This window comes from Rhinolophus sinicus, linkage group LG11 (assembly GCF_036562045.2).
Source record: "Rhinolophus sinicus isolate RSC01 linkage group LG11, ASM3656204v1, whole genome shotgun sequence".
NCBI lineage: Eukaryota > Metazoa > Chordata > Mammalia > Chiroptera > Rhinolophidae > Rhinolophus > Rhinolophus sinicus.
In genome coordinates, this window is record NC_133760.1 from 43684476 (window position 1) to 43695429 (window position 10954).

The window sequence follows — 10954 nt, forward strand, 5'->3', positions numbered from 1 at the left end:
CTTCAGGCATGTTTTCCCATCTGATGGGCTCTTACAAGTAGAAGCAGAGCATCCCCCATCCTTCTGGGCTGTATCTTCCAAATATTACTTTCAGACACCTTCTTCAGTAAACCCCGCATAATCCACAATGATAAACTGAGTGTTTGTTCCTCTGTAAGGCCCTCTATTGGACTTTCATAGCCCAAGGTGCAAACCTAGCCTTTGGAATCACCTGACATTCTGGCCACCCTGGTCTTGAATGGACCACTGTACTTCAGTTAATACACAAATAAGCCTGTAATGATTATCTGATTTGTGGTATAGGTCTCTACTGACTTGAAAGCTCATGAAATCTAGGGCCCATGTCTCGTACACGAACATTTGAATTGCCTCACCACCAACGAAAGCGCTGGGTCCACAGCTGACGCTTAAAGAAGTTAATTGACTCATTTCTAGATAATCTTCATGTGAAGTCGGTAAGACATTTGGTTTAAGAGTAGTACAGTTTTTAACTATTCACAGGGGATGACAATGACTCCAGCTGATCTGACCTCGGGAGCATTGGGATAGTTCCCCAAACTCAACTCACTAAAGAGCACGTGAGAAGGGGAAGCTGAATTGGTTGGGTTTCTGTGGGGACAGAGCCCCAGAAAGCAGTTTCCAGGCCCTCGGCCTCACATAGAAAGGTGCTGGCTCAGGTAGTAAATGGCCACCAACTGTGATTGGATGGCCATCAGCTGTAACCAGTGAACCATTGGCCACTAATGTAACTGATGTGGCTATGCTAACAGGAAAATGGGGGCTAGCAAGAAGATGGTGGCTGAGCCTGCAAGCGGCGCAGTGAGGGTTGAGAATTGTGTGGCTCCTGTTTCCTGCGTCTCCAACCCAGCCGCCAGCGAGAATATAGTGGTATGACTCCCCTATCTATGTCTCCATGGTGTTCCTTTTTGGTCTCACCATATTCTGTGTTCTTGTGTGGGAAGTGATTGCTGAGACCCCGTGGGCCATCCTGCACGACAGTTTTCCAGGGGCCCCTAAAAGGATCGCAAAGTTGACTAGCATTCTTAGTGCTGTCTTAAGCTTAAACCCTTTGGCCCAGGCCCAGCTGGCTAAGGGGAAAGAAATGCCAAACTTAACACTGGCCCAGCTTATCTCACCTCCAGAAAAACCCAACCTCTGCCTTCCCCACTGATCTTTCTCTTTGCATCACCTCAACCCTTTTGTATATCATTTGATTGTCAAAACTTAACTGTTTTTATTGCTTTAAGTAGAAGTGACTACCTCGTGTATGTCTGAGCATTGTCTCTTCCTTTAGTGGCCAAACAACTTTTGGTGAAAGGACAATGTCTTCTACTTCTTTCGAAGCTCACAGCGGGTGTTCAAAATGTAGTTTTTAAAGAAATAAAATTAATAAAATACATTATTCTGTTCATTTCTGTTTTAATTAGAACTCTCAATTGCAGGAGATAAAAACCCAAGTCAAATTGGCTTAGGGAAAATAAGGGAATTTATTTGCTCATGTACCTGAAAAGTCTAGAGACAGGACTGGCCTCAGGCACAGCTGCTGCCAAGAGCACCAACAAGCCATCAGGGCCCATTTTCCCTGCCTTTGCTCTGCCATCTACTGTGGCATGTGCATCATCAGGATCTACTCATTGACTCTTGGAAGCACCAGCTCACCATATCCTACTGCTGGCCTTGCCAGCAGAAAAGAGAATGTACTCCTCTCTCACCATCCCATGAAGTCTCCTTGTGTTAAGTTGGTTCTGATTGAGTCTTGTGCCCAAGCATAAGCCAATCACTGTGGACTAGCGTAATGCCCTGTTCTGATTGGCTAGGCTCAGGTCATCTGTTCATCCCTGGAGAGGATGGATTCAGCTCCACTAGAAGTACATGGACTGAGAACAGGGAGAGATGATTCCCTGTGGGAAACCTGCGTACTGTTGCCAGAAGAACAGTGAGCGCACGATGGGTGGCACTAATAGTACACGTAAAATACTTTCTGCAAAGGAAATTCGCAGAGTTGGCTGATATAAAGCATCCACCATGAGTCTGGGAAAAGAGGCAACTTGCCTTTTGTGTGTGCCAACATAGTCAATTTTGTGGCTTTGGGAATGTGTACTCTTGTTCTCGGCCTGCTTTTTAAGTGAAGACATTGCCCAGAGTGAACTCCAATGCCTGTCCCTCAAAGGGAGGCCATAACCTGCCTGTTGTTCAGATTCTCTGTCCTTGGTTTTATGTATAAAATAAGGAGAGAACTTCTCTGCAAAACCCACCAAAATACCCGGACCTCACTTGCCTCCTCTCACTAAGTTCCCTGTGTGGCTAGTGAATAAATGATTGAATAGCTATTGAATGAGTGATTGAATATGGGACAACACTTAATCTTCCTAACAATAGCCCTTCAAACATCCAACACTGTCAGATGCTTCTCTGGCATTTGAAAGTATGCCTGCAGCAAACCACCTATTGAATGTTTGCTGTAACTAAGACCTTGTGGACAGAGAAGACTGTTTATAAAGCTGCCGTCATTTGGCAAAATCAGTCCCTATGGAGCCTCTTGGGGGAAGAACGGACGATGTGGAAGGTAACCCTTCAAAGCCAGCTGAGAATGAGGTGCTGGGGCTTTCCCAAGCTTGTGCACTGACTGGATGCTTTATGTAGAGCACAAAAGGGATGGACTCCAATTTGGGGACAGAGGGTTGGGGAGAAGGGTTGGCCCCCCATAGTATAAGTGATGTCCCAGATGTTGCATTGGTCACTGCACAGCACTGTGTTTTGATTTCTTTCTACTTGTTCCGTGCAAACTCCTGATCCAGGTCAAATTTGCCAGTGGGATATTTCCTCCAATTTTCCAGCACTGTTATATTTCACAATTAAAAAGTATGTTGATATAGTATTTCAGGATTCTAAATGAATCATAAAGACCTGATAATTAATTGTACACAGTTCATTTTATTGGTAATAGGCATGGCTTAGCCGTAGTTGCCCTGCTCGCCATGATTTCTCCTTCTCTGGCACTGCCTCCTGATACATTGGACAGGGTTCTCTGATACAGCCCTTCTGGCCATAGCTGATGGCCCAGGGACACCTGTCTCTGGGTGAACCAATCAAATTATCCCTCCCTGGAATTTGCCAACTGGAGCCAAACCTGAGGGTCCATGGAGTGTAATTAATGTTAGCACATTACAGTGTTTCTTGGTCTTTTCTGTTAAGTATGTAGAATCCAGGCTATGCCCTGAAAAATTCAGATTTGGCAGGTCTGGATTAGACCCAGCCATCAGAGTTTTAACAAGCACTGTTAGATTATTCCTGATACCAGGTTGGTTTGGGAAACACTTGTTAGAGAAGCTCTAGGCATTTCACTATGACATCTCCATGGTCAGCTTGGTTTTTCCTTCCCAAGTTCTTGTGAGTCTGCAACTTGTCATTCCATAAATAAGCCCAATACGTGCTCTTTTGTCTTTAAATTGACCAGTTAGTTTTTCATCATTTACAATGAAAGGTTACGAATTTGGAAATATACCGTGTCTTGAGCAATCAGCCAAAGGGTATTACATGTTGAAATCAGCCGAGGGGAGGAGCTACCAATGGATATGGAAGCAGTTGGGCTGATGGAATAAGCCCATTAGTTGGTTGAAGAAGATTCCATACTATGGTATGCCCTACGTTCATTTGCCCTGGAAAGGAGAAAAACATGATAAGTGAGGGACTCTGACACCTTAAGCAAATGGACAAACTGTAGCTTTTGCTTTTGCAGACCCACGTGTCCTGTTATTATATGTCTGATGTCTTCTTTTGCTTTCTATCATTTTACTTTCAGAAAGTGGTCGCTGACCCAGGCTTTCTTGATCAATATCTCTTTTGTGTGAGAATAAATGTTCATCTTTGCATGTAACATTGATACATGAGATAAACACGTGGCTGAATTGGAAAAGCACCATGATCCTCTGTTTGAGAGTCGGGTCAAGAAAAGCCAGCAGGTCAAATGCGTTCTCCTCGAGCACATAGTCAGTGAGTTCTGTTTTTGTTCAAAGTCTCTTAATTCCCAGGCATTGGTAGGTAGCTTCTACCTACTTAAGTAAGGCGAGTCTGATAAGTGCCCATGGATATTCTTATCAAAGGGTCAAACTGTAATGGTCATGTAACTTGGCTAGTTTTTTTACTTAACCAGAAATCTCCAGCGAAACGTCAGTCATCAGCATGGGGAAATTTACAACCCAGTGCACTCCAAATTAATAGCAATGAGACAAGCACAGGTTTCCAAAATGGACATTCTTTGTAAGAAGGAATCTTTTTATAAGAGGGATGTATGCATGCATGTTTTAGGGTCCCAGCATAAGAGATAACTGCAAAAAGACATCAGTTTCTTGAATCAAGTTCTATAGCACTGGTGGACTTTCTTCTCTGTTCCTGAGAGCCAAACCTTACAAATAGCTTTCACCAACCCCTCCCCAGTATCTGGTAGTGGATGGGATTCTAAGTCACTCTACATTTCCTTAAAAATACCAGCTTGCACTTGCCTGATAGTATGACTCTAGGTGACCCAAGATAACGTGCTATAGAGTAACTATAATACGTATATCAATCCTTTCTTCTTCTTCCTCAACCCTGGACGGCCTTATTGTCCCCTCTGACACTGGCAGCCTGCTATCAAGTCCAGCTGGGAGAACACAGCCTGGATATTTGGCAGGTAATGAGTTGGCTGTATATCAGCAAGAATCGGTCATGATATTAAGCATGTGGGCATCTTGTAAGCAGTTCCTCACCAGGGTCCATCGGCATTGCGGCAGTTTTTGTGTGTTGATCTCATAGGAACTCTCCTGGGTAAAGAGAAATTGAGAAAGACCTTTCACGTGGGACAGTGTTACATGTCCCTCTCTTTGCATGAGACCTCAGTTGTCTACTATCCGCTATATGAACCCATTTTCAGGAAGCAGGGCCATCTTGTCCTCCTGTCACCTCTATGCTTCTCCCCATCGCCGTGCCATCAATTAATGTTGCTCACAAAATACCAGAGTGGAATTAACCCCAGGAATTCTGAAACGCTTCAATCCTTGAAGTCTCTACTGTTGTGATTCTGCCTTTAGCTCCCTGCTTATGGATTTCTCCACCCCAGCGCTGTTGCTAGTCTGGCAAGGTTGATGTGTACCTTAGAGTTAATTAAGCCTTTTCTATTTATCGTGTGTTAAATGATTTCACTTGTGAACTCGTAAACAAGACTAACTTTTGAAGCCAACAGATTCAAGAGGAAATCTCAGTCTGGTGACATGACTTAGGCCTCTGGATGCAGCTGTGCCAGCAGCATGATTTGGACTTGTCAGGTATTCATGCTAATAAATTCCCTTTTCTACTGAAGTCATTGCGTTGGGTTTTTGTCACTCATAGCTGGGAGTCCTGACTAATACTCCTCTTTTATTCCTCTGCCTGCTTTTTTCTCCCCTTTCCCACTTCATTATATGCATATCTTTCAAAATCTGCTTATCCTCTAAGATTGAATTCATAAGTCCCTGCTTCCAAAAATGTTGTCTTGATACTTCCCCTTGTCAAAATGGGTTGCTCCCCCCTCTCTTTTTCCACAGCATCCTAAAATTCCCTATGGCCTTTTTCATATTCACATTTCCATTTGTTGTCAGCTTTCTAGTGGTGCTGTGCCCTGAACACTTTAGATACTCAATAACATATTGAATTGAAATTAGTGTCTTTGGAGGCTGTGAGCACTTTCACCTTCTTAGGAGGCATTAATTAGATTAGCCATGAGTCCCCAAAGCAGCGTTTCCCACACTGATCTGTGGAATACTGGTGTACTGTAAGGAACTTGACTAACAGATACTCAGCTGTACAAAGGTCTTGTGGTCGAATGAACCTAGGAAACTCTTAATGAAACAAAATTGGATTGCTACTTAGCGTTTTTATTACCCTAGTGAACAATGCAATACTCCAGTCAGGATATTGGGGTGGGGATATAAGATGGTGTGGGTATCAGGGTCCAGTCAGGAGAAAGAAGCCATCCAGTAATTTGAACTAGGAAGGTATAATGTAAAATAATTATTAACTACTTTGGGGGGACTGGCTACCAAGGGATAAACAGATCTCTAAAGAGTGTTGAAGGGCATTGAAACCATTCAGCCTTTCAGTGACTAGAAGATAGGGAGTCTTATTCTAAATGGTCTATGTTTACCTACATAGTTTACACCATTGTTTTTTAAGAAAACTTTTTACTTGAAGTATAATGTACATATTGAAAAGTTGCCCAAACGACATTTATTCAGCTCAACGACTTTTTTGAGAAAAGCAAATACACCGGTGTAACTAAAATCCTGATGAAGAAATGGACTATTTCCATAAGCCCAGAAATCTACCTATCTCCCCACTGTTAATAATCACTACCCCGGTATTTTTCAACATTGGTTCTGAACATGGGATTATACAGTAAAAAAAAAATACTGAAGGAATAAGTTTGGGAGAAAGCTTCCCCAAGCCTGAGATTCACAGCTCACTAAAGAAGGTGGGGCTCATCCCACCGGATGGCAGAGAAGTCCCTTGAGGTGCCACAGGCCAAGTCAGGAAACCCCCCCCCACCCCCCAGATGCCGGCAAACCTTTCTTGGAAACTGCCCAGGAGGTCCTCTTGTCCTTGCTCCTCAGATCTCATGTCCAAGGCAAAGAGACTTTTATAATCTTATTTTGAAAACTAACATGCTTTCGTCTTTCAGATGTGCTCACATTTGATAACCACCAGAAAAAGGTTTGAAGTTGCCTAGTTGCCTGAAGGCGGAGACATATCTTATTTTTTTCCCTCTGTCCCAGAGTGCCTTGAAGAGTGCCAAGGATATTGTTTTCCCTTTGCCAACTTTAAACTGAGTAAGTTATACTTCTCTAAGACACTTCACTTATTAGGTTCTACTTTGCATGAATTATGTTACAGGTTCAACCAGAATTTTAGCTTAAAGTCTATTTATTTTGCGAAGACTTCCAAGACTTACCCAACTGGACATTTTACTTCTTACCTGTGATTCATTTTTAAAATCTTTATTTAAATATTTTTGCTATTTGTATACATTTCTTAGCCTCCTGCTGTAAGCTTCTTGTGGGAGTGTCTGACTTGACATCTTGGTAGTCTCTACGGTGTCTAAATGACTGCATCTGAAATGTAGAGAAAATTCCACTCCTACTGGACTTAAAAAATGAAGACATTGACTTCTCTCACATAATAAGAGGTTGGAGGTCAGTGGTTCCGCGGTTGGCCATGTTGTTTAACAGTGCACATAGAATCCTAGCTCTTTCCCTTCATCCATCCCACCGTCTACAGTTTCTTGGCTTTCACATTCAGACTTGTCACCTCAAATTCCTGATATGACTATTGTACCCTCAACATCAAGGCCTCACGTGAGAATATTCAAAGAAGGAAAGGAGGGGAAAATTAATGTCTTTCACATCAGATCCAGATCACGTGACCATGCCCAGCTGCCAGGGAACCTGGGAGAATAGGGATCGGTCATTGGTAGCATCTGTCATGGGGATGGACAAGAGCATCACAATACCTGTTGGAAGGCAACCTGGAGTGTCAGCTAGAGTAGATGGTCGTTAAACATTTACTGACTGAGCGAATGAATGGTGGTTTTTCACATGCTCTTCTTACATTCCATGCTGCGTACAGGATCCCCACTCGAATAAGATGTTGTGCTGCGTGAGCGAGACGTGGCTCCTGCTTGCCAGCTGCTCGTTCTTTGTCAGGTTGTTTTCTTGTTTCTTACTTTCCTGCCATTGAAAGATCATGTGAGTCATATTTTACTGGTATGAGCACCAGGTCAGAGGCAACAGTGGGAAAGCTGATCGAGTTTAAAATTTTTGATGTCCTCTCTCCTTTATGTGCCGTGCCAAGCTCTTCATTTGTATGCCTGCAGGATTCTTTATTTTCTGGCTATTTGAAGCATCTCACAAGACTTTTTAACTCAGTCATTACCCGGTTGTTATTTGCATCATTCTTTTTCACGAATATTCTTTGAGTTCTTTTTCTGTGCTAGTATTATACTATGGGCGTACTGTGCATTATCACATTTGATCTTTACTTTAACCTCATGAAAGAGTTGGGATTAATAATAAATCATGTTCCCCAAGGTCATCAAAATGCTGATCTACCATTTGAACCACAATTGGTCAGACATCAAAGATCATTTTCCTAACCAGAAGCTTACACTGCTTCCGATGAGAGATCTTTTGTGCACCTTTTTCTCTGTCAAAACTTATTTGCCATGTGTTCCAAACTGTTCTCTGGTATCAGTGGTGCCTGGCTTCCACTTCTGACCATGACAGAGTAATTGCTACCAACTCCCCCTGCACCATGGTTTCAGACATTGGACGACAGATGGCACAAGACGGTGATCTCTGAAAGAGGGGAGACAAATGAGGTGAGACCGACAATCCCCAACACTTTCTGCCTGAGGCCTCTTATGGCTTACTGCAAAGTGTGGGGAAACGGAATGAAAACAAAGGAGTCTCACTGACTTGAGGAGAAAGAGACTGGAGATTGGAGAGGCCTAGGCCGAGTACTGGAGAGGAGGGAGTATTCCTTGAAAGAGCTCCCACACTTTGCATAGGTGTTACCTTGAGTCCTTGGCTAAAAACTGAGCAGCATCGGCATAGGGTGAAACTTATGAGACTGAGTGCAGAAAAACTACCCAAGACCTTGATCTTGGTTCTTTCTTCCCAATCCTTGGTTGATCTGTACGCCCATAAAGGGCAGGTGCTATATGTGATTAATTTTTGTAGCTTTTTTTCCTATGTAGCACTTTTGACCATAGTATATGCTTAAAAAATGTTAATTTATAACTGATGTTGGAAAATTTATACATCAATCTTGCTATGTATTATATTCTGCTTTTATCAGGTGAGGAGTTGGGGTATTGTGTTTTATCTTAATTTATTTGTGTTTCTTGATGATGGTGATGATGATGCCTGGGATAATTAGCACATATATCTTTTTGTCTTTTTTTTGCAGAGAAATGGTAGCAATGGAAGAACACCAGCATTGTGGAAAGCTTTGGTGGAGAACTTCAGTTTTATTAGGACACGTAGATAATGTCTCCATTGGAATGTAAGCGTCATGAAGAGAGGGATTTTTCTTTTTGATTCACTATCATATCCTTAGTATCTACAACCATAGTGGCCTCTCGGTAAACAGATGAATGAATGAACAAGTGAATAGCTGTTTGATAACACCTGAGAACTCAAAGGCTCCACTCACGTCATCTAGGGAAGCTATTCCCCAGGAAGAATTAGTAAGAAGTAGCCTCAAACAATTATCAAGCAAAAAAAAAAAAAATCCACAAAAACGTTTGAGATGGACCTTATGAATGACCCCACTATCTGCTACTAATAAACATTCTTATGTATTACAACCCGGGATATATGTGTATTCATTCCTTTAATGTGCCTGGGACAATAAGAAAATACAGATGATAGGACTCAGTGTTGGGTAGTGGTAAGGTTTTGACTTTGGAACTAGATGAACTAAAGTTTGAATATGAACCTTGCCTCTATTACTTTCCAGCTCTGTGATCTTGCTCAGATCTGTTATTTCTTTAATAGACAGTGATAACCCTTTCTTTGCAAGGAGGTTGTGTAATAATGTAAGTGTAGTGTGTCAGCCTCAATGCCTTGCTCTTATGGGTCCAATGAATGATAGATGTTCTTTTAATGAGATTGACTCCTCCTTCTGCTTTATTAAAACCCTATATAGACTAACACACCAATCTGGGCCCTGACTACTTCTATGTCTTGACCTACTACCACTCTCTTCTTACTTACTGAAGAGATCATGTTGGCCTCCCTTTTATTCTTCCCATGTGCTAAGTTTGTCCCTGCCTCAGGGCCTTTGCACTTGCTACTCCCTCTGCATAATACATTCTTTGACAAACTAGCTCCTATTCAGCTAAAATGTCACCTCCTTTGAGAGGCCTTCCTTGACTTCTCAAATGAAATCCCTCTCCTACATCACTTTCTATTAAATCACTCTATTTTATTTCCTTTGTGCAGTGTAGCTCTCTCTGAAATGATCTCATTTATTTGTCTACTTAGATATTGTCTGTGTATCTCCCCTAAAATGTGAGCTCCCAAAGAACTAAAACTATTTTCACCTTAGTTTCTGCTGAATATTATATATAGACTAGTACCTGGTATGTAACAGTCACAGGAAATATTTGTTGAGTGGATAAATTTTTATTAGTCATTATTATCTTCTCTTCCTGACAATTTAAACAAACTTAACTAAATCAATCTCAGCTTTACATTGATATTTTCATTGTAATATGTCAATGCTCAAATGATTAAACTGAAAATTAAAAAGATAGAGGTTCTAAGGAAGAGGAAATATCTTGAAGAAGAAAATCCTCAAACTTTTTCCCCCCTCAAAGTAGCATGACTGATTTTCAGTGTTTACTTCAGGGTCTCTTTTCAGCATTCGGTTTCTTCCTCCATCATCAATCATTGTCAATTTGAAAAAGTATAATACTTAGGGTCATTTATCTAGACCTATTGGAGTCTAAAATTATGCAGCTTCAGTCAAATATATGTGAATAAAGACTGTCATTTCTGATTAATGACATTTGACTTAAATGTCTCACAAAATCATTTGTGCCATCCAAGATTTACAGAAAGGTTATTATGTAAGGTCTTCCCCTAATGTTTCTGATTTTCCTTCTAAGAATCCTAGGGGATTCGATTTCTAGGGGAAAAAAAAAAAAAGCTAATGTTTAATGATTTCAGTTGTAATTGTTACTCAGGTTCTTGGTTTGCTGGAACAAGAGAGAGTTTTTCAAGTTGAAAATATCTTCCACTGGGTGGTTAAGCAAGCTTATGATGTTGCTGTTTTGCAATATTTGTTGCCAACATACTCTTCCTTATTATTGAAAAAATAATCCATGTAAGACACTAATCTTACTCAGTTGATGGGGGAAAGAAAAGAGAGTGAAAAA